Genomic DNA, 24942 nt, shown 5'->3' with positions numbered 1-24942 from the left:
ACAGAGAAGAGCAATAAAAAGGATTAGTAGATTGGAGGCTAAAATATGTGAAGAAGGAATTGGCTGTGTCTAGTCTGTTGAAAAGTAGGACTAGGAGTGACATGATAGCAGGGTTCCAGTATTTGAGGAGCTGCCCTAAAGAAGAGGGAGTCAAGCACCTGAGGGCAGGACAAGAGGCAATGGATGGAAACCAATCAAGGAGAAAAGCAACCTAGAACTAAGAAGAAATTTCCTGACACCCTATTAGCCTTTTGTTTGAATTAACAGGGTTAGGTTGGGTTGGGTTGTTTGGATTGTGTATTGTTATGAAGGCTTCATCAATTGTAGGTGTTCCATCACTGGAGGTTTTTAAGAAGAGACTGGACAGCCATTTGTCTGGAGTGGTATAGGGTCTCCTATGTTCTAATGCAACTGGAAAACTTCAGCTGCTTTCTGTAAACTTTTAAGATGGCTCTGAGGTAGAACTACCCAAGGAAGATAAAAAAAAGGAACAATGATTATCTTCCTTCCCTGAAGAATCAAGGGCCGGCAAGACATCAAACGGCTTACGTCCACACCTAGAATGCCTGAGCAATTGGCCAAGGGATGCTTATTGATTTTGTTGGAGACGACATTTTTAAAGTTTCCTTTTGAACCGGCAGATCCCAATCTTTGATGTGACTGTATCTTATTTAAGGCACCCTTAGGAATGTTTGACAGGAGCTCCATTGGAATTAGGACATGGTTGAAATGTTTGACCCAAACTTCCTCCTGCTACCCTGTCATTTCTGGAGCACAAACATGGGGAGAGGTTTGCAATGGGAGAAATGGTTTATGGCTGTATAGTGTTGTGGGTGGAGAGAGGGGGGGAAAGGGAGAGGGAAGGAAGGAAAGGAAGGAGAGAAAAGGAACAGAGGGAGGGAGAAGAGAGGGAAGGGGAAGGGAAGGGAGGGAGGAAGGACAGAGGAAGGGAGAAGAGAGAGACGAGAGGAGAGGGAGGAGAGAGAGTGGGATGAGGGAGGGAGGGAGGAAGGAAAGAAGGAAGGAAGGAAGGAAGGAAGGAAGGGAAGGAAGGAGAGAAAAGGAGAGAGAAGGAACAGAGGGAGGGAGAAGGGAGGGAAAGGGAAGGGAAGGAGGAAGGAAGGAGAGAGAGGACAGGAGAGGAAGGAGGGAGGGAGAAGAGTGGGAAAGAGAAGGAAGGGAGAAAGGAGATGGAGGGAGGAAGGAAAGAAGGCAAGGAAAGGGAAAAGGAGAGAGAAGGAACAGAGGGAGGGAGAAGAGAGGGAAAGGGAAGGAAGAGAGAAAGGAGACAGAGGGAGGGAGGAGAGAGAGAGGGCAAATGGCAATTCTTAAAGTTTACACTTTATGTCCTCCAGGTATATTATAAATGGGATTTCTAGTCCAATAGATTTGAAAGTTGGGCAAAAGCTGCTATAATCAGAAAGTTCCTGAGCATAAAATATCAGAGAAGCTCCCGAGAATTTATATTTTAATGTCTCATTATGACACCAAGGATGGGAACATTAGGTGGGCATATCTATCTAACCCTCTGAATTAAACAGCTTGCTCAACCACATCAGCCATTATACCGAATTGGATAACCTGCAGTTTTATAGTCAGTCACCCACTGTTTTTCCTGCTCTTGCAGGTTTCTTGCCTCTGACACTGATAAATACCATAGAATAAACTGTTTCTATATTTAAATCTATAAACACTACACAGCTAGCAATAACTGTTACAAGTATTGATTTTATCTTGCTTTTGTTCAGGAGTGTAATTCCTATTTCAGAGAGCAACTTTGCTCAAATATTAAATGAGAAGCTGAAGGGGAACAGAGTTAGGGAGGGAAAGAAAAGGAGGCAGTCGGCTGTTTAGACACTGAACGTGAATAAATAGATCTGTGAAAACTGTTCCAGAGGCCTTTTGAACAAAGCAGGCGTGTCTGCTCCCATGGAATAAACTGATTCATTTACTTATTAAATTTATGTAGATGTCACTCATCGGGTCCAGAAGCAATTCCAGGAGGCTTATCACCAAGTAAAAGCAATCAGAAGTGGGGGGAGGGGTCAACCTATTTTTCCAAAAAAAGAAGAGAGGGTCAAGCTATTCTCCAAAGCACCTAAGGGCAGGGCAAGAAGCAATGGATGGAAACTAATCCAGGAGAGAAACAACCTAGAACTAAGGAGGAATTTCCTAACAGAAAGAATAATTAAACAGGGGAATAGCTTCTTCCAGAAGTAACGGGTGCTCCATCCTTATATGATGTGCCTATCATTGTATCACTTATATATTCATGCTAATCTCAAATCTGTCCTTCAGTTTCCCAAATGTTGCCTCCCCCGTGAGACAGGTCTCCATTTTAATTTCTCTAATGTCAGAGAACAGTTGGTTTTGACGTTTTCTTGGAGGATGTTCTTGAGGGTTCTTGACTATTGCAAGAGAAGAAAAGACAATGGCATAATTGTGGGATAGTTTTAATCTCCTTGTCTATGGAAATTTTCAGTCATCCAGGTCATGGTTATCCCAAAGGTGCTTTTTTTTTTTTTTTTTTTCAAGAGGCAACACTGGACTTTCTGGTTTTTCTTTGAAGATGTTTTGGTTCTTATCCAAGACCTTTCTTCAGCTCTGACTGGATGGAGAGGGATGACTAACTATCTGCAATGAAATCCTTCCATTCCCCATCATCCAATTAGAGCTGAAGAAGCTTCTTGGATGTGAAGTGAAATGTCTTCAAAGAAAAACCAGAAAGTCCAATTGCCTCTTGAAAAAAGCACCTTTGGGATTTTTCACCCTTGTTTTCCCCCCCACATCATCTGAAGATTCATGTCTTTGTGTAAAAGTTGCATGCTTTCATGCCTAAGGTGGAACGAGAACTCATTGTCTCTTGGTGATTGGCCCAAAGTCACCCAACTGCTTTCATATTGAAGGTAGGACTAGAACTCATCATCTCCTGGTGATTGGCCAAAGTCATCTAGCCAGCTTTCATGCCTAAGGTGGGACTAGAACTCACCGTCTCTCAGCTTTTGTTTGATGCCTTAACCACTAGACCAAACTGGTACTCATATGTGATGTAGAGAAATAAATATTAGCCAGAAGAGAACTCTATCTCTTCTATTAATTATGATAATATTATCAAGCTGGAAATATTTATAATAAAACATATTTACTATCTTGGAAGAAAAGAGCTCATATATGTGGGACTTGTTCTGCAATAGATCTCACTTCAACAGAACTCTAGTGAGATCTTTTAAGCAACATCATAATATTCTGACACGGCTGACCTTATAAATAATATTGATGTTGGTGCAATCTTTGATATTATTGAATGTCAAGCTGCTGACGGGAAGCTAATAGAGGGGTCACACAGAAAATGAATGGGCAAATAACACTGCCTACTTTTAATTCCTCCCTAAAATATTATGCAGTGAACAAACGGACGAACGTCTGTTTAATCGATCAATAACATTCTCATTCCTAAAATTGCAAGGAGAGGAAAAAAAATTAAACCACACGGCTTTCTTGACCTGTCAGAACGATTCCTGCTTAACAGAAGCCTTAAATATAATTTTAAATCATTAAAGCTTGCAAATAGTTCGGCAAAGTGAGTGCCATTTCTTTGGTAAAGATATGGTAGTAAGATATTTTGACAAGTTTTAAAGATTCTGCTATAATGGCGTGCAACAAAAAAAATCCCTTCTACTCTTTTTTTCTGTTAATTTTACTTATCTTAAAATGCTGGCACCAATCTTGAAAGGAAAAAACTTTATCAAGAGGTTTCACTGTATCCTGGCCAATCAATTTTCCTTTGGTAATTTTTTCTTCTTCTTCTTCCTCCTCCTCCTCCTCCTCCTCCTCCTCCTCCTCCTCCTCCTCCTCCTCCTCCTCCTCCTCCTTGTTTTCTTTCTTCTCCTCCTCCTCTCTTCCTTCATTCCTTCCTTCCTTCTTTCCTTCCTTCCTTCTTCCCTTCCTTTTTTCCTCCTATGTACTTTTGTTGAAGGCAAGACGTGGATGGTTATTTTGATTATGACCACTGGTGTGTGTAGCCACATCACTTTGATACTTGGTTTTGAACAAACAAACAAAGATCACAGCTGATTTGATTTGATTCTCCTTTCATCCCCACCCCCAAAATTGTAAAATATTCAATGGTATTTCAAAATCATGTGCTTGACTTGAATTCTTAATACTGACTTTCCAAATTCACATGTTTGGACCTTGTACATAGGCTTGTGGGCTGCCCCAAAGAAGAGGGAGTCAAGCTATTCTCCAAAGCACCTGAGGGCAGGGCAAGAACCAATGGGTGGAAACTCATCAAGGAGAGAAGCAACCTAGAACCAAGGAGAAATTTGCTGATAGTGAGAACAATTAATTAGTGGAACAACTTGCCTCCAGAAGTTGTGAATCCTCCAACACTGGAAGTTTTTAAGAAAAGATTGGATAACCATTTGTCTGAAATGGTATGGAGTTTCCTGCCTAACCAGAGGGTTAGACTAGAAGACCTTCAAAGACCCTTCCAGCTCTGTTATTTTATTCTAAGTTCAATAATCAAAAGTGTCATTTCTGGTGACAAGTACCAATCTGCCTTGGGGATGTACAAGTGAAATCTCCTCACCCATGAAATGAAAGCACAGGCAGAAAACAAGAAGTTATTTTTATCTTCCGTATTTCTTCCCCGCCATTCTTCTAGTGGTGCTAATTAGGTTAATAGTCCAATTGTCAGGTCCAACTATTGCAAAGCTAATGTGCTAATGGTAGGTGCAAGTTGGAATACAAATTTCCCACTTTTGTTTTTTGCTAGTCTGCTTATATGTGTACAGATTGTTTTACGGGAGTCCTGCAAATTTTCTATTTGCAAGCAATCAGCAAGGCAGTTGTGAATTCGAGCACAAATTGTAGCAGGTTTTTTTATTTGTTTTCAGTGGTGTAATGGCTGCTAGTGTTATTTTTTTATCATCATTATTGTTACTGTTTAATTAGTCAAATTATATTTTGCCACATGATAAGAAAGCGTGTTTATTAGTCATCAGAAAGGTTTAGCAGCCCTGAGTTTGATGAGCTATACCTTTCAGCAGCTTCAACAAAGATAGAAATGCTCAGAGTTGCATTCGAGTAACTTCTAGAAGGTCACACTTTCCCTGCCCCTGTTTTATATTTATTTATTTCTGAGGATTACACCCCATCGTGATTCACAAGGTGAATGGTGAAGCGGTGAAAACTGAGCCTCCTCCATCTATTCATTCTTTGAAAAGAGAAACTCATTTTAGAGTTAAGATGAATGCTACCAAATTCTACAGAAGCCAGTGATGATGTTGATACAACTGGGAGGAGAATTTAGGATGCATTCAAGGAGTTTTATAAAAGGAAGTCCGAAAGGTGCTTTTTCAGCTGAAGAAGCTTCTTAGATGAAAAGCAAAACGTCTTCAAAGAAAAATCAGAAAGTCCAGTTGCCTCTTGAAAAAGCACCTTTGGGACAACCATGACCTGGATATACAGAGAATCCCCATAGATATAAAAGGAAGTGCTTCAACAATTGTCTTTGATAATCAACAGCCAGAAGAGGAATCAAGAACCTATTGTGGAACCAGCACGTCCGTTTAGACAGAATTACAATCATCAAAGGTGAACTAAAAAGAAAATGATGGGAGCTACCTAGGAAGGTAAATAAGACAAGTTCTCTTCGGACACAAAACCTATTTTTAATGTGAGTAAAGTTGGACAGGGATAAGAAGGTTTCGGAATGTACATTTGCATTCCTGCTTCTCTAATTTATTAAGTTAGTTTCCTAATTGGTTGGCAGAGATACCCCCCAACCAACATTTAATTTTTTTGCCATAAATAGAGGACAAAATGAAAAATGCTGCTTGTAGATGGGAATTTGCAAAAGACAAAACAAGAAAATACACAATCCAAACAACCCAACCCAACCTAATCTAACCCTGTTAATTCAAACAAAAGGCTAATGGGGTGACAGTACCTGCACAGGTTTGGCAGTGACTGAACATTGCAGTAATATTATTATTATTATTATTATTATTATTATTATTATTATTATTATTATTATTGATGTTGTTGTTGTTGTTGTTGTTGTTGTTATGGCTTGTTCACATAGTCAGCCAGATGTTCAGATTGGATTTGGAATTTTTGTTAGATTTGGCATTGTGCTAGAGGCATTGTTGCAGGATGTCAGCTGTTCTAAGCAAAGCTGCCTTTTGCAATTGATGGATGGTGTTTTTGTCAATTCCATTGGTGTTCAACTGGTGTTTCTGTTGTTTTGGGATTACACCCAAGGCACCTATTACTATTGGTACTAGTTTTGCTTTCTTTTGCCACAGTCATTCTATTTCTATTTCTATAAATTATTGTGTATTGCATTATTATTAAGGTTCGTCACCTATTCAGTCAGATATTTAAACAGGCTGAATATAGTATTTAAATTTGGCATTTTTGTCCACCTACTGAGTTCATCCAAGGATCTAAGATAGATCAGATGTTCTTGTGTGATGGTTTAAAGATATTGTCACAGGGTGCAATCTGTTTATCATTATTGTTACAATTAAAAAAAAAAACCTCCAAAAGTGATTCTCACTTAAATACAATTTCTTGTTCTTGTTCTCCAGACACATATTGCAGGAATGATGCAGTCTATGAAGAAAATTAAAAACCACTATTCTAAGCTATAGGGTTATAAGAATGGCTTTGTTAAATGATTAGCTTAGAGATTTTTTCCCTTTCTTTTAAAAAATATATCTGCACTTTAATGCCCTATAAGAGCAATTAGAATCAGTATTAACATTAGCCCTGGCAGAAGAAGTTTGAGAATTATTTCTCATTCACATTAATGAGCCTTATTATAGAAAACCCTAAGGTATTTTATATCTCACACGGAAGAATATAATTAGACATAAATTGATGGGCTTGCGCCCAATGCAAAATTAGGAGTTTATAGCAGATGACTCAGAATTCAGTGGATATTGTCCTGAGAAAAATGTCTCCAGAAGGTGTAACTAATACAGTGAAATAATCTATAACCAATCAGCCTGACACATACTATTTTCTGATAACACGGACCAATTTGGAAGGTGCCAGGTGCATTCCTCTCTCCATTCTTTTTTTGCCTAACAGTATTAAACATGGAATGACCTTGGCAAAAACTTCATACCTCTAGTGAAGCCTGGAAGGCAAGGGATTTGATGGTCAAGTTCAGACGTGTGGCTGATTTAGAAGACAATCTGTCAAGAGGCATCTTTATCTTGGATTAAGAGGTTGGTCAGTGGCCAGTTTGCCATGCCAACTGTGGGCTAACAATAAACCAAAATGGCTGCCAATATTTGTACCTCAGAGTTGAAATATGGGGTCCTTGGTGTTCTCTGAGCTTGGTTGTTTTCTTGCAGATGTTTCATTCTCCAGCTCACAGGTGCTGCACTGATAATGTTACCCAGTTTGGGTAATGAAATGTGTACTAGAAAAGAACCAAGTTCAGAGACCACCAAGGAGATCTCCAGATGAATGTATTGGTACAACTCCGGACTGACAAATAGCTCTGACTCTCTAAAACTCAGCTATAAAATAATTCCTAAACTATACTGCTGAGAAGAGAGCAAGGGAGGCCCATAGGACCTCTTTAATTCTGGGACCCAACAGAAATATTAAATATTTAAAAAAGTAAAGCAGAATATTTAAAAAAAACAACCAAAACTTTCAAACTGTTATGCCTGATTTATTTACCAAGATTATGTAGATGAAAAAGGAACTGCAGTGAATAAGGCAGGTTAAATGAAAGTGAAATGAACACATATTTACTGTTTATTGTTAATAACTTCAGAAAGAGGTTTTTTTTTTTTTTCAGATTCTAAATACTTATTTTCAGGAGAAAAGCAGATAGCTGCACATACTGATACAGAGTAGATTGCAAAGGAAAGGCCTTTCCTGAATAATTTACTTTTTAATACTCCGTATTAGATTCAGCTCATGAATTCTATGTATCAAATCTGATTGCCAGATCACATGCAGCTCTGATATTTAATCTTCCTTGAAGCTTAATTATTACAAAATTATCTTGGTGAAGTTTTGGATTTTAATCAGGGCGCAAAGTGAGAAGAAAAAGGAAGTGAAGTGTGGGGGTGTATTGACAACATGGTATAGTCTTTAAATTTTCTACAAACGGGATTAATAAAGAAATAGCACACAGGGTCATTTCTTTTAAGGCGAGCAGCCATATAAATGTGCTGAATTAATAAAATAATAAATTCTATGTTGGCTCAATCCAGCCATCTAACTAAGTGGAAGAAGGTTAAGCCACCTGAAGTAGCTAAGCAATGTAAATTCTAATTATTTATTGTTTGAAGGAGAATCCACTAGATACAAAAGGAACTAGTCAGAGACTGTATAGCATAAATTATTTTATAAAGCAATACAGTGTCTGATCTCAAACTATAATAATATATCTGTGGTGCTTCTATGGTGAAAGGATTTGCTGGCAACATCACCGTTGCCCTGGGGATGACCAATTGGGGGCTCCTTTTGTATCTTTGTTAAGTTGCCCACTGAAGGGCACCCATTTAGCCACTCACAGTCGCACACTTTCGAACCACTGGGTCGGCAGGAGCTGGAGCCTGTGATGGGAGCTCATGTTGCTCTATGACAGAAATGGGTCTCAAACCAGAGGTGGGATTCAGCAGGTTCTGACCAGTTCTGGAGAACCGGTAGTGGAAATTTTGAGTAGTTTGGAGAACCGGAAAACACCACCTATGACTGGCTCCGCCCACACCTCATCTCTGCCTTCCGAGTCCCAGCTGATTGGCTGGGTCTTCTTTTGTTGCCCTGCACAGGAGAACGGAGCTGGAAAGCAGGTTAGTGGGGTGGGGAGGGAATGGGATTTTGCAGTAACCTTCCTCTGCCACTCCCACTAAGCCACACCCACCAAGATATGCCACACCCACCAAGCCACACTCACAGAACCGGTAGTAAAAAATTTTGAGTCCCATCACTGTCTCAAACTATAAATAAGTATAAACTATAAATAAGTATACTGACAAAATATTAATAAGGAGAAGATAGGAAAATGATTGTTGTCTTCACCCTATGCAGATGTGCAATAAAATAATAATCAAAACTATTCTCCATCTAATCTATAAAAATTAATTCTCTCCAGGTTTAATTTCTCTGAACATTAAACATCCAAGTCTTTAGATAAAATGTCCATTATTTGTAGCTGTTTGCTATATGCTTACCCTTTTCCTTTAGGGCAGAATATATGAAGTTGAAGTTTGGTTTCTAAATCCAACATTTTCGAGAGAAACTCCAACTCTTAAGTTTATAATTTGTCACAAAAACAAAACAACCCTTCCCCATTCCTTGCTAGTAATTCAGATATTGGATATCCGTCAATGATTTTTTTTTATTATCTCTCGCTTCCTCACTTTGCAACATGTCAGGTTTATAATTTTGCACAGCAAGCCAAACTGGGAACAGCAGCTGAGAACGGATAGAAGAGCTCAGATTAACTAAGAAGGGTGTCGGGCAACATGCAGAGATACCAAGATAACTGGAGTGACAAGGCCTGTCTATCAGCCAAAGGTGGAAATATCATATGGACATTTTTTTCCTGGGATTTGCTTAAAATGGTTAGACTCCCCATCCTTTCCCAGTGTGCAACTGTCTATCTTCTTTACACTTGCAAAAATTAAAATGACTGTACTCGGTAAACACACCTGCAGGAAGCTACAGCTTTGTGTTCCTCAAATAAAGTCCTGTAAGCCTTAAAGGATATTGCTTATTACAGTTTGGCTCTAAATCAGATTCCACCCCCTCCATTTGATGTTTCTGGACTGTAATGTATGAATACATGATAGGATTTCCTCTGGCTTAGTGGAAATGGAGAAGGATGAAATCCCGTGCAGGCCTTTCAATGCAAAAACTCAATGGACGCCTCCTTTGATGGTCACTCTATGTTCTGAAAACACAACCAATGCTTCCAGAAATAAGTGTCATAACCCAGTAACCGCCTAGTTGAATTAAGTTATTTCTAAAATCGGACTGGGGTCCTTCACTACCTTAATCCTAGCCACCTTTATTTGAAGTAACATGTTGCTTCTGTTGGCTTTGGAAGCCATATTGAGATCCGATGCTCCCACGCTACCACATTTGAGCCTGAGAAAGTGGGAGGGGGAAATTTATTAGAGTATATCTAGTTAGACATAATAACATTCTTTTACTGATTCAAGGTCAGGTGGTTTTGCACCTAAGTGAGAAGAAGTCTTAACTGGGGACAGATGGTGATTGGGCCATGTGATGCGATGATGGGTACAGGGGATGGATTTGTAGTTTTTACTTATTGTAAGGAAGCCCGGAACTTTCAGATTCGGGATTCCCCAGTTGTGGCGGTTACTATCCAAATAAAAAAGGAACCTTTGAGAAGATGTCTGTCTCGGAGTTATTGGGCGGGATGGAGGGTTGCTGGAACGCTGACAGCTTCCCTTCTTTACATCAGTCTGTAAACCACTTAGAGAGGGCTGTGAAGCACTGTGGAGTGCAGGGTTGCCAGATCGCAGTTTGGCTTTGTGGCCAGACTCAAGTCAAAATACGGCCAAATTCAGCCAAATTATTTTTTGCGCATGCGCGAGGGAAGGAGAGCACCAGAGGACGCGCTTGCCCTCCTTTTGCTCATGGTGCCATGCATGCGCGAGGGAAGGAGAGCGGCTGGGTTGCCATCTGGCCGATTTCACGGCCAAGCAACTTTCGTACGGCCAAATTTCTGACCAAATAAATTTGGCTGGAGACATCATTTTTTCACGGCCAAGCAGATAGAAATACGGCCAGATTTCTCAAATTTGGCCAGAAAAACGGCCAGATGGCAACCCTGGTGGAGTGGTATATACAGGGCTGGGCTGCTGGGAGTTTGCAGGGGTTCAGGAGATCCTCTAGCTAAGATTCTGTCCAGTTCAGAGAACCCCCAAATCCCACTCCTTGCTGGCCCCTCCCCCCTCCCTTCCTCTCCCCTCCTAGGAGTCCCCACATGGCCCATTTTGGATGCAGGTAAGTGCAGGGCACGCCTGGAGGCTCAAGGAGGGTGAAAAACAGGCTCCCCGGAAGTTCGGGAATGCTGGAAACAGGCCCATTTCTGGCTTCCAGAGAACCTCTGGAGCCTGGGGAGGTCATTTTCGCCCTCCTGGAGGCTCGAAGAAAGCCTCTGGAGCCCAGGGAAGGCAAAAATATTCCCTTGCCTTGGTGCAGGAGGCCGACTAGGCCATGGTCACCATGGTCACGTCCACCCAGCAACCGGGCAGAAAACCCCTTGCTAAAATTTTTGAAGCCCATCCCTGGGTATATAATCTAAGGGCTATTACTATTTGGACTGAATTGTCAAATGGCATGAGATTGGAAGCGGTAGGACTGCATCTAAAGTTGTTCATCGGAGCCTATTCCCAACTGTTAAAAAATAGCATATTCTTTTTCGTGTCTCCTGCTGGATAGCTCCCAGGATAAATTTGAATGTCTTCACCTTCACTTAGAAGGCTACTCTCAGAGAGAGACAAGCTTTGATTTGCTGGGTGCTTCTTTCATTATTCTGTACAAAAAGGGCAGTGTGAGAATTACACTGGAATCTTGTACCGAAACGCATCGTGGGATGCTAAAAGACACAGTGCAACACTATCTGGAATAAACAGACATTCCCGCTTTCTGCTTTATTCTAAGCAAGTTGTCTGATGAACAAAAATGATATATGTCTCGAAATCTTCCAAAGAGTAGAAACCAATCAATCATATTTATACCTCAAAGTTTCTCTAACTATGATGAATGACAGATTTGCTGGTGGAGTGTTGCTGAATATCACAATAAAATGTTTACCATTAATGTAGTTCTCAGCCACAGAATTGCTGACCTTCGTTATGCACCTGACAGGCTCAGTTATCAAATTCTGGAATTTTGGCTCCATGTATACAATTCATAGAAGGCATTTCAGGAATAATGCTGAATATTGTGTCTGATGGTATGAGTGACTTGCTTTCATGCCTACAAATGGGTCACATGGAAAAATATAGTAATGAATTGAATTGAATTGTTTATTGTCATTGTACATATATACACAGTATACTCATACAACAAAATTCACATGATACCCAGAGACCAGACTCAACACACACACACACACACACATGACAATACCCAAACACCTTCCTACCTGCCAAAATTCCCCGCCCCCTAAAAACACACAAGCCTCCACACAACAGACCAAGTAATACAGTCCAACAGCTCACTGATGGTGGTTCTTAAGTTCATTGTTAAGTGCAATTATACCTCTGGGATAAAACCTATTCAGAAAACGTGTGGTCTGAGTTTTAATTGCTCTGTATCTTCTGCCAGAAAGCAACAGTTCACAAAGATTGTAAGCAGGATGGGTAGAGTCTCTGAGAATGTTGTGCAACTTCCTCAAACAGCAAGATGCGAAGATGTCATCCAGGGCTGGTAGCTGCAGCCCAATGATATTCTGGGCAGTTTTAACGATTCTCTGTAGAGCTTGTTTTAATGAGATGCCAGCAAGAAAACTATCAAGCTCAGAGAGCATCAAGGACACCACAGTCTTGTCTTTCTTTCAATCTTTCCTAGCAATATCTACTTCTCCAGAGAGCTACAGTAAGTCATTCAGAATTATAGAATAACAGAGCTGGAAGGGACCTTGGAGGTCTTCTAGTCCAACCCCCTGGTTAGGCAGGAACCTCCATATCATTCCAGAGAAATGGTTATCCAATCTTTTCTTAAAAACTTCCAGTGCTGGAGCATTCACAACTTCTGGAGGCAAGTTGTTCCACTGATTGATTGTTCTAACTGTCAGGAAATTTCTCTTTAGTTCTAGGTTGCTTCTCTCCTTGATTAGTTTCCATCCATAGCTTCATAGGGTGCTTTGGAGAATAGCTTGATTCCTTCTTCTTTGTGGTAGCCCTTGAGAGATTAGAACAGTGCTATCATGTCACCCCTAGTCCTTCTTTTCATCAAACTAGACATACCCAATTCCAGCAACCATTCTTTATATGTCTTAGCCTCCAGCACCCTAATCATCTTTGTTGCTCTTCTCTGCACTGTTTCTAGAGTCTTAACATCTTTTTTTTCCATCGTAGCAATCAAAACTGGATGCAGTGTTCCAACTGTGGCCTTACCAAAGCATTATAAAGTGGCATTAACCACTTTATAATGAATGCCCATTCTTGAGCTAAGCCTAACAGAATGAACAGTTCTGATTTAGAATGGAAATCCAACTATGGACATATTTTTGCAGTGAGGAGACCCTATAACATTTCAGATAAATGGTTATCCAATCTCTTCCTAAAAACTTCCAGTGTTGGTGCATTCACAACTTCTGGAGGAAGTCATTCCACTGATGAATGCTTAATTGATTAATTAATGCTCTCCTTTCCCATTGATTATGTGCCATCGAGTGATTTGGAACATTAGTGGCCATATTGATAGGACAGAATAATGTGCTTTGGCTCAACTTCAGAAGATCAGAAGTCTCTTCTGAAAAGCCTCCAGTGATAGGGCACCCACAACCTCTGGAGGCAAGGTCTTCTCCAAGACCAAACTTTCAAAGCTGTAATACTCTTTCCAACCTTGCAACTCTCATGGATATAGGTTTACCCAGAGTTGGGGGGAAAAGTCACATTTTTTTCTTAAGTATTATTCTCATTGTTTTTCCATAAACTGATTTCTCCTTGCCTTCCATCCCCTCCCCCATTACCCAACCTTAAATAATGCATGGGGGATCATTGACTGGTGCAAAACACATCTCAGTTTATATTTATTTCCAAGACACAGAAAAACCAGGTAAAAATAACTATGCTAAAATTACAGCTTCTAGAGTGTTACTGTGGTAAATAACACTTTGGTAAGAATGCTGAAATTACTGTATTTATCTTAGAAGCCCTCATTACAGTAATTTACAACAGTGTAACTATAAAGTTTCTTATTACTTAATATCAGAGCCGTAACAACTAAATTTATAGCTGTATATCAAATTACACTATTGTAAAGGTCATCCTGTAGTCTGTGTGGGTCTTGGAATAATACATTGTGGTTTATATTTTGTACTTGTTGGAAGATTTGCTCAGAAATAATAATAAAAAAAACTTAACTCCTGTGTTCTCGTGTAAAGAAACATTTCAATACATTGTGAACCAGCTGAGATTTATGTAATTATGACTGGAGGAAAGAGGCATAAAACATTTTTCGTTCTTGTAGCAACCTTAATACCTCTTCCATAGCTACTGACTTAAGAGGAAGATGCTAACTTTCTATCTAGATGGGGATTTTTGTTTTTCCAGTATCCCCGAGAAATAATCAACTTTATTGTTTGGCAAAATACATTACATTCTTTTCTTATAGGACTGATCTTGGAATTAATTATATTCTTCTGTGGTGGAATTAGAAGATTGTCTCATTTCCAAAGGGTAAATTATAATTTAAAAAATGATTCTGCAAAAGTACATAAGATTGTATTGTAGATTTTAGTATTTGAAATTGAGTTAGAAAACTGAAATATTATATGAGTTAATAATGCATTAAAGGGAATGTATTAAAATGTTTAAGATTTAATAATAGAGTTTAACTTTCTATGGAATATTGTTTTTACTATCTTATAAACTTAATTCTTTTTTTTTATTATTATTATTCTAAAATGTAATATTTAGAATGTACTAAGCAGAATCAGTATGGAAATACATCAGTATGTATTATTTTAAGTGTTAAATTTAGGGGAAAGATAAAAAGTTGTCATACTTCAACCAGTGATTACAGGAGAAATATTGTATTAGAAAGAAAAGATAAATAGATAATTGAAAGAGAACAGACAAAAGATGCAAGTATAATTATCTAAATTGAGATGAAATAAATAAAATAGAATTAAGAGAGTGAATGAAGAGAGAAAATATATAGAAAATATAGAATGCTAAATAAGATATGAAATAGTATATTAACTGAGCATGAATTTGATTTATGTCTGTACAAAAAGATGTAACCCGGGGTAAGCCGCTTTCCAAAAAGAAGTTTTATGTATTTATGTTTTGTGTTTTGTTTGTCTATGTTTGAATTAATAAAACGTTAGAAGAATGTTGGAAGAGAATAACAAAATTGTATGAGACAGATGGATACAATGAATATATACAATTCAAGGCAAAAGAAATATAATTGAATAGAAGGAAAGGGAGAAATAAAGAGAAGTTGGGAAAAGATATGAAGTTGAACAGATAAGATAAATATACATATTAAACTGTGCTTGTATGGAAATGTGATAATTTGGAATTATCCTGTCTTTAAATAAGATGTTTTATTTGTTTTTCAGAAAAGATGTCCTATGTTATTATATTCTACGTTTTGTTTGTTTGTGTATTGTTTTTAAAAATTAATAAAATTTGTTTAAAAAAGAAGAAGATTGTCTCATTTTCTAGAGCTTTTAATTAATCGTTTTGAGAGATTCTTTATTATCTCGATGGCACAATTGTATCCTTTTGTGGGGGCTGAATATTGTTTCCCTCTTGTTCGTTTTGGATTGATTTCCCCCTTCCCCAAGTTTTCAAAAACTCCGTGGAAGTTCTTTTTTTTTTTCTTCAATCATGTCTGGTTCTTAAAGGTTGACTGGACAATTCTCTACAGTTTTCCTAGCAAGGTTTTTCAGAACTGGTTTGCCATTGCCACCTTGCTAGGGCTGAGAGAAGGGGACTGGCCCAAGGACAGTCACCTGGATTTGTACCCAAGGCTGGATTAAAATTTACAATTTCTTGGTGACTGGCCCAAAGTCATCCAGCTGGCTTTCATGCCTAAGGTAGGACTAGAGTCCACCCAATCTAAACTAAAGGATGGCTCTTTTTGGAAAAATACATGGAGGAGTTACTGGATTTGGGATATAAATAATAAAGTATAGTGATAATGGTAATTAGCTGGACAGTTAAGGCACATTATCATAATTTATGTTAATTAGTTGACCAATTAACCTGTTATGATAATTAGGGCACATTATCATGATTAATGATGCTTGTTGGATTTATGTTAATTTCCTTGATAAATTATAAAGATCTGTGATAATGGCCTGGAAAGCTTAGCATATATTATAACGACCATCTTGATAAATTATCAATTATATTCCTGTCAAATAACCTCTTGCTATATGTAGTTTATACAAGACCTTTTAAAAGATTCTTATTTAATATTCTCTTGGAGCCAAATTTTTTATTTTGCCTACATGTACTTAAAAAAAAACAAACTACCCTGAGATTCTCAATATAGTTTTTGATGTTTTTAATATTTGTATATCAAATTTCTTCTGTTTAATGAGCACAATAAGTAAAAAAAGAAAGAAAGAAAAAAAAGATGTATTAAAAAAAATCTACCTGTGGATGGCAGTGGAAACTCGCTATTGGAAATGAACTTAAAAACACTTAAACATACAGTATTTTAAAACAATAAATTAATAAAGCCAATGGTCGCAATGGATTTTGTTCCTTAAAAAAGCGTGTTCTGTTTAGATTATATTCAGCTTCCAAGCACTTCTAAAATTGTTTTTTGGTCAATTGAGTCATCCCAATGGACAGTCTGACAAGCTTCACATAATACAGGATGGAAATTTCAGAGAAATAAACTTCTCCCTTCCAGAAAAGAGATGGAGCTTCTTAGAAATTGCTTTAAAGCAAAGTAAAACATAAAAACTGCATTTCTAACGCAGAGAGATTTTTCACCAAGCTAAATTTGATCTCACTCCAGCAAAAAGAACAAGCAATCGATAGCCACAGTAGCAGAAATTAGAGTCCCATCTGGATCTGATTCAATTTTATCCTACCACCACATCTTCTGACAGTGTTTTCCTGAAAATATTTACTTGTTATCTGATGCTGAGACAGTAAGCTAAGTTGTTAAAAGCTAAGGGTTTGCAAGTGAACTGATTTCGGTGTTCCAGACCCCAGGTAATGTAACACATAGAGCTGAGAGGTAGAGTGAGCGGATCTCACCTCCACAGCTAAAAATGGACTTCAGATTTTGCGTTTTTTAAAGGATTGGGATGATTGGTGGTTTTTTTAGCTAAATTTTTTATTAAACCTATCTCCAGGGAAGAAGGAGAAGAGGAGGGGGAGGGGGCGAGAAGAAGAAGAAGAAGAAGAAGAAGAAGAAGAAGAAGAAGAAGAAGAAGAAGAAGAAGAAGAAGAAGAAGAAGAAGAAGAAGAAGAAGAAGAAGAAGAAGAAGAAGAAGAAGAAGAAGAAGAAGAAGAAGAAACAGATAATGGATAACGGATAATCAGAGCTGGAAGGGACCTTGTAGGTCATCTAGTCCAACCCCCTGCCCAAGCAGGAGACCCTACACCATTTCTGACATATGGGAGTCTTTCTTGAAAGTCTCAAGTGATTGTGCTCCCACAACTTACGTGGGCAAGCTGTTCCATTGGTTGATTGTTCTCATTTTCAGAAAGTTTCTCCTTATTTCCAGAAGAGGAGGAGGTTGTGAAGTGAATTGACTATATCATATAAAATGGATATAAAAATGCAAATAGATACATAGAAAACAAAACTTCATAATAAATCACCATCCATATAGTTAACCCTAATCTGATCTAGGTATTCTATTCTCCTTGAGATGGCCTTTGAAATGAAGAATGTACTCTTACTGATGATGTGCAGGTTTGTAAGACTGTTTCTCCCAGGTGGCCCAATATTTTTTTTTCTGGAAAGTACAATTCACAGTCAACCACAATGTGTCCAATGTCTTCAATGGCTAGTTCTCCACAAATGCAAGTCTCCCTTTAGTTGGGACTCCATGAAGCCTCCCAAATCTTACCATGGAGTCCAGCTGTTGGAAGCAAGTTCTAGAAAAAAGATCTTCTGAGGCATTGAGGCATTTAAGCTGCTAAATATTTTTCTAAACCTAACAGGTTTTTTTTTTTTAAGCTGAAAATTCTCTTAAGCCAAAAGGGCACAAACGAGTCAACTTAGAGGTCTCCAGGGACTAACTCAGACTTGACAGCATCTAATTAATTTCTACAGAGATTACATCATTCTTCTCCAACTACCCCATCACTGTTGTTCAGCCAGCATACCCCTGAAATTTATTGGCACTGTGAAACGGAGAGTTTCAGGAGTCATAGGGTCAGTTAAATTACCATATTGGTAAGTCAGGCCGTAAGAAATACATTCAAACATCTGCACAGCATCTAACCTAGCCAAAGCAGCAAGTTAATCTTGGGCACTATAGTAAATAAACCAAAGAGAAAGTCGCCTGGCTCTTGGAGAAACTCATATTTTCATGCTTCGTTGTATTATTTCATCTGTAGTAGACCACTGAGATTTACAAAGTGTGAAGTGTCAAAGTCACATAAAGAATAAATGGAAGCCCTTGTGTGCGTAGACAGAGAAGGAAGAACTTTAACATAGGAAGGTAGCTTCATACTCTAGAACAATCTTTTAGTCTTCAGGGACCACCAAACTCATAATTTTAAAGCTCATGGACCAGAGACCCTGGGAAAATCCCCCAAAAAGTCTGCAGGAAAATTCCCCACCCCCATTTTCCTACCGATTGATCATTCTTTATTTGGGATCGCAGGATACCGTCTCTAGCTCCATTCTCGGAGCTGGAGGTGAGAGAGACTTTTGGCTTCATGCAAGGAAAGTAGCAGAAGCAGCAAAAGTCTTTCTTTCTCTCCCCCAAAGTCTGCCAGAAATGAATCTTTGTGGGACTTGTTGCACCGGCGCAGCCTCTTGAAGCAGGAGGCCTTGCAGGGTCCCAAAGACTCATTTCTGGCGGAGTTTGAGGGAGAGAAAGAAAGACTTTTGCTGCTTTCTTGTGTGCAGCCAAAAGCAGAAGAAGAAAGAAGGAGCTCGGTGGCCAGGCCAGGTGCATGGGGGTAATGGGGCAATTTCCCCACTCTGCCCTTTCCCCCCTCATGTTGTTTGCAATACAAGCAATGGAAGCCTTGTATTCTTGTGGGTCATGTGCGTGGCACAGTCTTGTGTTCCCGCACAACCTGGATTAATTGCTTTGGGGGTGACATTTCTCTGTGGACCACCAAAATTTTCTCATGGACCACCAGTGATCCCCGGCCCACCGGTTGGCGACCACTAATCCAGAAGAGTCTAGAATCTCCAAATAGATGACTTCATTTCACTAGCGTGGCCTCTCGGCAACAATTTCTTTTGGTAAGCTCCAGCTCATGTCGCTAGTGATGATATCCCATCTCCTTGATTTCTGTAAGCCAAAATTTCACTTATCTTTAAGCTTTCCAGCCATTTTAGAATAAGTTATATGTAGCATAGCATAGTGTAGAATAGTGTAGAACAGAATAGCGTACAGTAGAATAGAATAGAATAGAATAGAATAGAATAGAATAGAATAGAATAGAATAGAATAGAATAGAAAATAAAACAGAACAGAACAGAACAGAAAATAGAGCAGAACAGAAGAACAGAATAGAATAGAGTAGAATAGAATAGAATAGAATAGAATAGAACAGAACAGAACAGAACAGAATAAAATAAAATAGAACAGAAAATAGAACAGAAAATAAAATGGGACAGAACAGAAAATGATAATAGACTAGAATAAAAAATAGAATAGAAAATAGAATAGAACAGAAAATAGAACAGAATAAAATAGAATAGAATAGAATAGAATAGAATAGAATAGAATAGAATAGAATACAGTAAAAGAATAGACTAGAATACAACAGAACAGAATATTCTGTATTGGCCAAGTGTGAATGGACACACAAGATTATAAACTCTCAGAGTACATACAAATAACCAAGTAATATAAACATAAGATACCAATAGGAGAAGGCAGTAGAAAAGATAAGAAGACAATGGTAATAAATTCTTTAACTTAATAATTAGTGTTTTCAGGTAGGCATTTGATTAGTGCTGCAATCAATTAAATTCCAGACAGAGTTGTATAGACAGACCATATTTTAATTTTCAGGAAGAAAGATTTTTTTTTAAATTTATCTTTTAGTGATTCTACTGCTTTTAAGCTGGTTCCCTGCTTCGGGAACCTGTAACTCAAGGTAAGCCAAAGAAACGTCCATCCACAGGTATCTCCAACAGATATTTAATAAACATTATTAACAAAGGGAAAATTATAGCTTTTCTGCCTGGAATATTTCATTCAAATCTGAAATGCATACTGCAGCCCAGAAGGAATAGACATCATTTTTCTTTCTTAACTTATTAATCCTGTTTCTCTTTTGCCTACTTTCAAGTTTAGCCAAAACGAGATTTTGTTTTCTTTTCTTCAGTTGTCAAATGTAATCTGATTTTGTCTGAGAAACAGAGAGGAGACAATAATAATGAAACTCCTTTAAATAGTAATAGCAGCTTAAAAGAGAAAATAATATATAATAATAGGTTTGTGAAAAGAAGCACACAGCTGGAGCATAAGCACTTTAGAAGTATAATCCATAGACTCCTGCAGCATAAGCAAATTTTAATTAAAATTACAACCAGTGAGAAGTTTCTTCCATTAGCAACGTTGGTGGAAGTATCCTGCTCCCAATTACATATTCTAAGATGTTACTCTGATGATCTTTAAGAAGAGACGGGCCTTCAGAAGAGCTGCCTGCTTTCTTATCCTTTTGAACTCTCTTCACACCTCTTGGAAACAACTGCCTAGAGAAAGCATCTTAAAAAAGACCTGAAAGATTAAAACCACCTAGTTTGCCACTTCACAGGAGAAGTTTTACCAGGTAGCGGGGAAAACCCATCTGAAGTCCTACTCAGTTTATCCAAGAACAAGAATAGACACGAAGAAAGAGAACAAAAAAGGGAACATTAGGATAGGAACGGTAGGCACAGTGGTGCGCTTATGCACGCCATATAATGGAGTCGGGTAGTGTATTCCAGACATTGACCACTCTGTTCCTGAAATCGTATTTCCTGCAATCAAGTTTGGTGTGGTTTACTTTGAGTTTGTATCTATTGTGTGCTCGTGTATTATTGTGGTTGAAGCTGAAGTACTCATTGACAAGTAGGACATTGCAATAGATAATTTTATGTACTATGCTTAGGTCGGACTGAAGGCGGCGTAGTTTTAAGGCTAAGCCTAAAATTTCAAGTCGGGTGGCATAAGGTATTCTGTTGTGAGTAGAGGAGTGGAGTGGAATATAGAAGAGGAGTAGGAGTAGAGTAGAGGAGTGGAGGATGGCACTGCACAGGATGACGTAACAGAGAAAGCAGAAGAACTGAAAGAAGAATATTTTATAACCAAGGTGGAATCTGTTGCACAACAATATTACCACATGTAACATTTTGAAGGGTTACCTTTGAAGCAGGCTACTAAGTCTTGTCTAATTAAATTTGTTAAAATATTTGGAACCTCTTCAAAATCATAGCCATATGGAACCCATTCACGCTCTCACATTTATCATAGCAAATCATTTAGAATTTATTCGTCCTTTTTTTTTTTTCAAGATATAAATGAAGATATTGTGATTAGGCAAAACTCTGGGTGATAACCTGTAGTGTGAAACATGATAAATTTGGGAGCATACCAATAAAGTATAACTCCATTCTCTTCTAGTGCTGATGATGTTATCTAGTTGGATCATGAAACATCTGCAAGAAAATAACCGAGTTCAGAGAGAATCATGGACCACACATTCAACCCTGAGCTACTATTATATTATCTTCTAAAGTATAACTTGATATTTTCTAGGAAAGTATTCAGTACTTTATTAGGAGTAATTCTGAAGCATGTTGTTTTTATATTATTTACCATCCTTAGAATATTTTCTTTCCTTGGCCTTTGGCTACAATAAAGATTTGTATTTATATTCTCATTTATTGCTTTTTCCTTCCTCACTATCATGTCTGCAACTGTCCTCACTTTTCCATGTTTTCTCAATGTAGTGTGGAACCAGTAAATATGTAACATCATGGCATCACAATATAAAACAGCACAATGTGAAATCCTTGAAGATAAAAATGATAAAAATATAATTACTAAACTAAATGCGTCTTTTCTCAAACATGTTTCATAGGGAGATACAGCAGGCCAGGAGCAGATGTTCTCTTCCAAAAGCAGAAGATGACAAAATCAATCTTCACAGCTCCTTATACAGTAAAAGTCCTACCTAAACTTTTGGAGAAATATCTGTCAAGAAATCAGGACATTCAGTCAGTTCGAATGAGTATAAAGATTTATTGCAAGCTTAAACTCTCTACAAGTATCTGTGCTACTAACATTCAAGAGAAATTAGCAGGAGTTAAGAATGACATTCAAGGTGGGCTGGACTTAAATATTTTGTGGGCATGCATGGACTCATGACTAATGATGCATTTGACCCTTCCCTTGAGCTCAGCCTGGTCATTTCCTACAATACCACAAATCAACACCAGTCAATGATGTGGCTGAATTGTTTGAACAATGAATGAATGACAGACCAATGGCTCAGTTTGCTCAAAATGGTACAAAAGATAATATGTAGTAGTAGTACTTTATTGTCATTGCACCTTGTACAACAAAATTAAATGTTATCTTCATTGTACATCAGACATAAGAAAAACTATAAAAATAAAACAGAAACATACAGCTTTCACATTCAATGCAATTAAATTGAAAACCCCTGATACTGCATTAATATTGCACTATACAGTAGAATTCAATATAGTTATTGTTCTTGGCTAGAAGCTGTTTTTCAGCCTATTAGTCCTTGTTTTGGTTATCCTGTTCTGCCTACCAGATGGTAATAGTTCAAAAAATGGGGGTGCCCAGGATGAGATGGATCTTTGAGAATGTTTTGAACTTTCTTAAGGCAGTGGGAGTTATAAAGCTCTTCCAAAGAGGGGAGAGGACAACCCATGATCCTCTGAGGGGCAATGACATCCTACCTGCCCCTGTGCAATTGGCAAACCAGACACAGGTGCAGTAAGTTAAAATACTCTCTATAGTGCAATGGTAGAAGGTCACCAGCAGTTTTTTCATTCAGTTGTTGTTTCCTGAAAAGTCTCATGTAGTATAATCTCTTCTGGGCCCTTTTGACCTGGGCTGCAATGTGAGCACCCCAGGTCAGGTCCTCTTTTAGGGTAACACCCAGAAACTTAAAACTGGCCATTTGCTTCACTCGGTCTCCCTTGATAAGCAAGGGCAGGATGTCTGATCTGTTCCTTCTGTAGTCCACTATAAGTTCCTTGGTCTTGTTGGTGTTGAGGACCAAGTTACTGTCTCCACCCCACAAAAGCAATCAGTCCACCTTAATGGATTTCAGTGACATGTTGTCAAGACAGCCATTGCCTCTGCATTTGACACAAGCCAAGTCAGCAGACTAAGTCATAATGAGGTTTACTTGTTTGGTCATTACAAGTTACCTGAACACAGCCAACATGTTTTACAAACCAGGCAAATAATGTGAACCATCACCTTATATTTTTAGAACACCTCTAAATTTCACCTCTTCTCAAAGAAACTTGGATGCTCATTTCTTAATTATTTTAAGTAGGAGCTGTGGCATGTAATAAGCACAAAGCAAAACGAGTTAACATTATTGCTACACACTGCCAACCCAAGTGTGCAAGGTGAAATGGGCTTCTGAAACTCTTGGAATCCCTGTTCGATTCCAGTCATCTATAATAATCAGGTAAATGTCTGCCAAATTAAATATAAGTGCCAGCCCTTTATGATGTGGGGGAAAAAAATCAAAGCAACTAAGCCACTCTGTTTTCTTTTATCAGTTTGTCAATAATTACATCCCATGCGTAGCTATTTAATCACTTATCTATTAGTTTGCAAAGGAAGAGAAGATGTTGGAGTCTTTTTTCTCTTAGGAATAATATCAGAAAAATTTAAGAAGGAAATGATGTATCTAGTAGTACTTGTATTGATGGTGACTAGAATAATATATTCACAATACTGGAAAAATATCTCCAGAAACAGAAATAATAAGAAAAATTATGGCATGTGCAGAATCAGGTTAACTTTAGAAATAAAAGACAAAGAAGAGTCTAAATATTATAAAACATGGAATAAATTTTATCAATGATTATATAGCAGAAGACAAGGTCAAAATATTAGTAGTTATGATTAGATTAATTAGTAATTAATATATTAAACAAGGAGATTATAAATGATGAAATAAAATGTATATATGTATAATAAGGCTAAATTGGATGTATTGTGTTGTATTCTCATAATTAAAATTAAAATATAAATTTAAAAAAATGGTTTTTCCTCCTAATACTTTGCCATATTTATGATGAGGCTAAGATACCCCAAAACTGGTAAAAATGTTGGGTGAATAGAAAAGATATTAGGCAGCAGTCCTTAAATGCAGGGTGTATTTTTAAAAAATCAGTAGCAGGAGGAGAATACTTTTAATGTATAAGCCGGTGGTGTTTGAGCCTACATATGTCCTCCTAAAACATCTGTTGCTGGTATGAAGTAATTATATTATAATTAATGAATTTAAGACAAGATAAACAGAAGGAGGAAGGAGCTTGGGGAATCAATCATCTTATGAGTATGGAGAAAAATGTGTGTATCTCTAGACATACCACACCTATTTTCCACATATTCACAGCACATAGAATAACAGAGTTGGAAGGGACCTTGGAGGTCTTCTACTCCAACTCCCTGTATCAGCAGGAGATCCTACACCATTCTGGACAAATGGCTGTCCACTCTCTTCTTAAAAGCCTCCAGTGATGGGGCACCCACAGCTTCTGAAGGCAAGTCATTCCACTGTTTAATTTTTCTCACCGTCAGGAAATTTGTCCTAAGTTCTATGTTGCTTCTCTTCTTGGTTAGATTCCATTCATTGTTTCTTGTTTTGCCTTCTGATGTTTTGTAAGATAGGTCAGCCCTGCTCTTCTCTGTGGAAGCCCTTCAAACATGAACACTGCTTCATGTTACCCTTAGTTCTTCTTGTCATCAAACAAGACATACCCAATCCGAGCAACCTTTTTCATATGATTTAGCCTCCAGCCTCCTAATCATCTTTGTTGCTC

The sequence above is a fragment of the Notechis scutatus genome, chromosome 10 (genome assembly GCF_049901735.1).
Source record: "Notechis scutatus isolate UNSWTSFEM ecotype Mainland chromosome 10, rNotScu1.2, whole genome shotgun sequence".
Lineage (NCBI taxonomy): Eukaryota > Metazoa > Chordata > Lepidosauria > Squamata > Elapidae > Notechis > Notechis scutatus.
Note: the sequence above shows the minus strand (reverse complement) of the source record.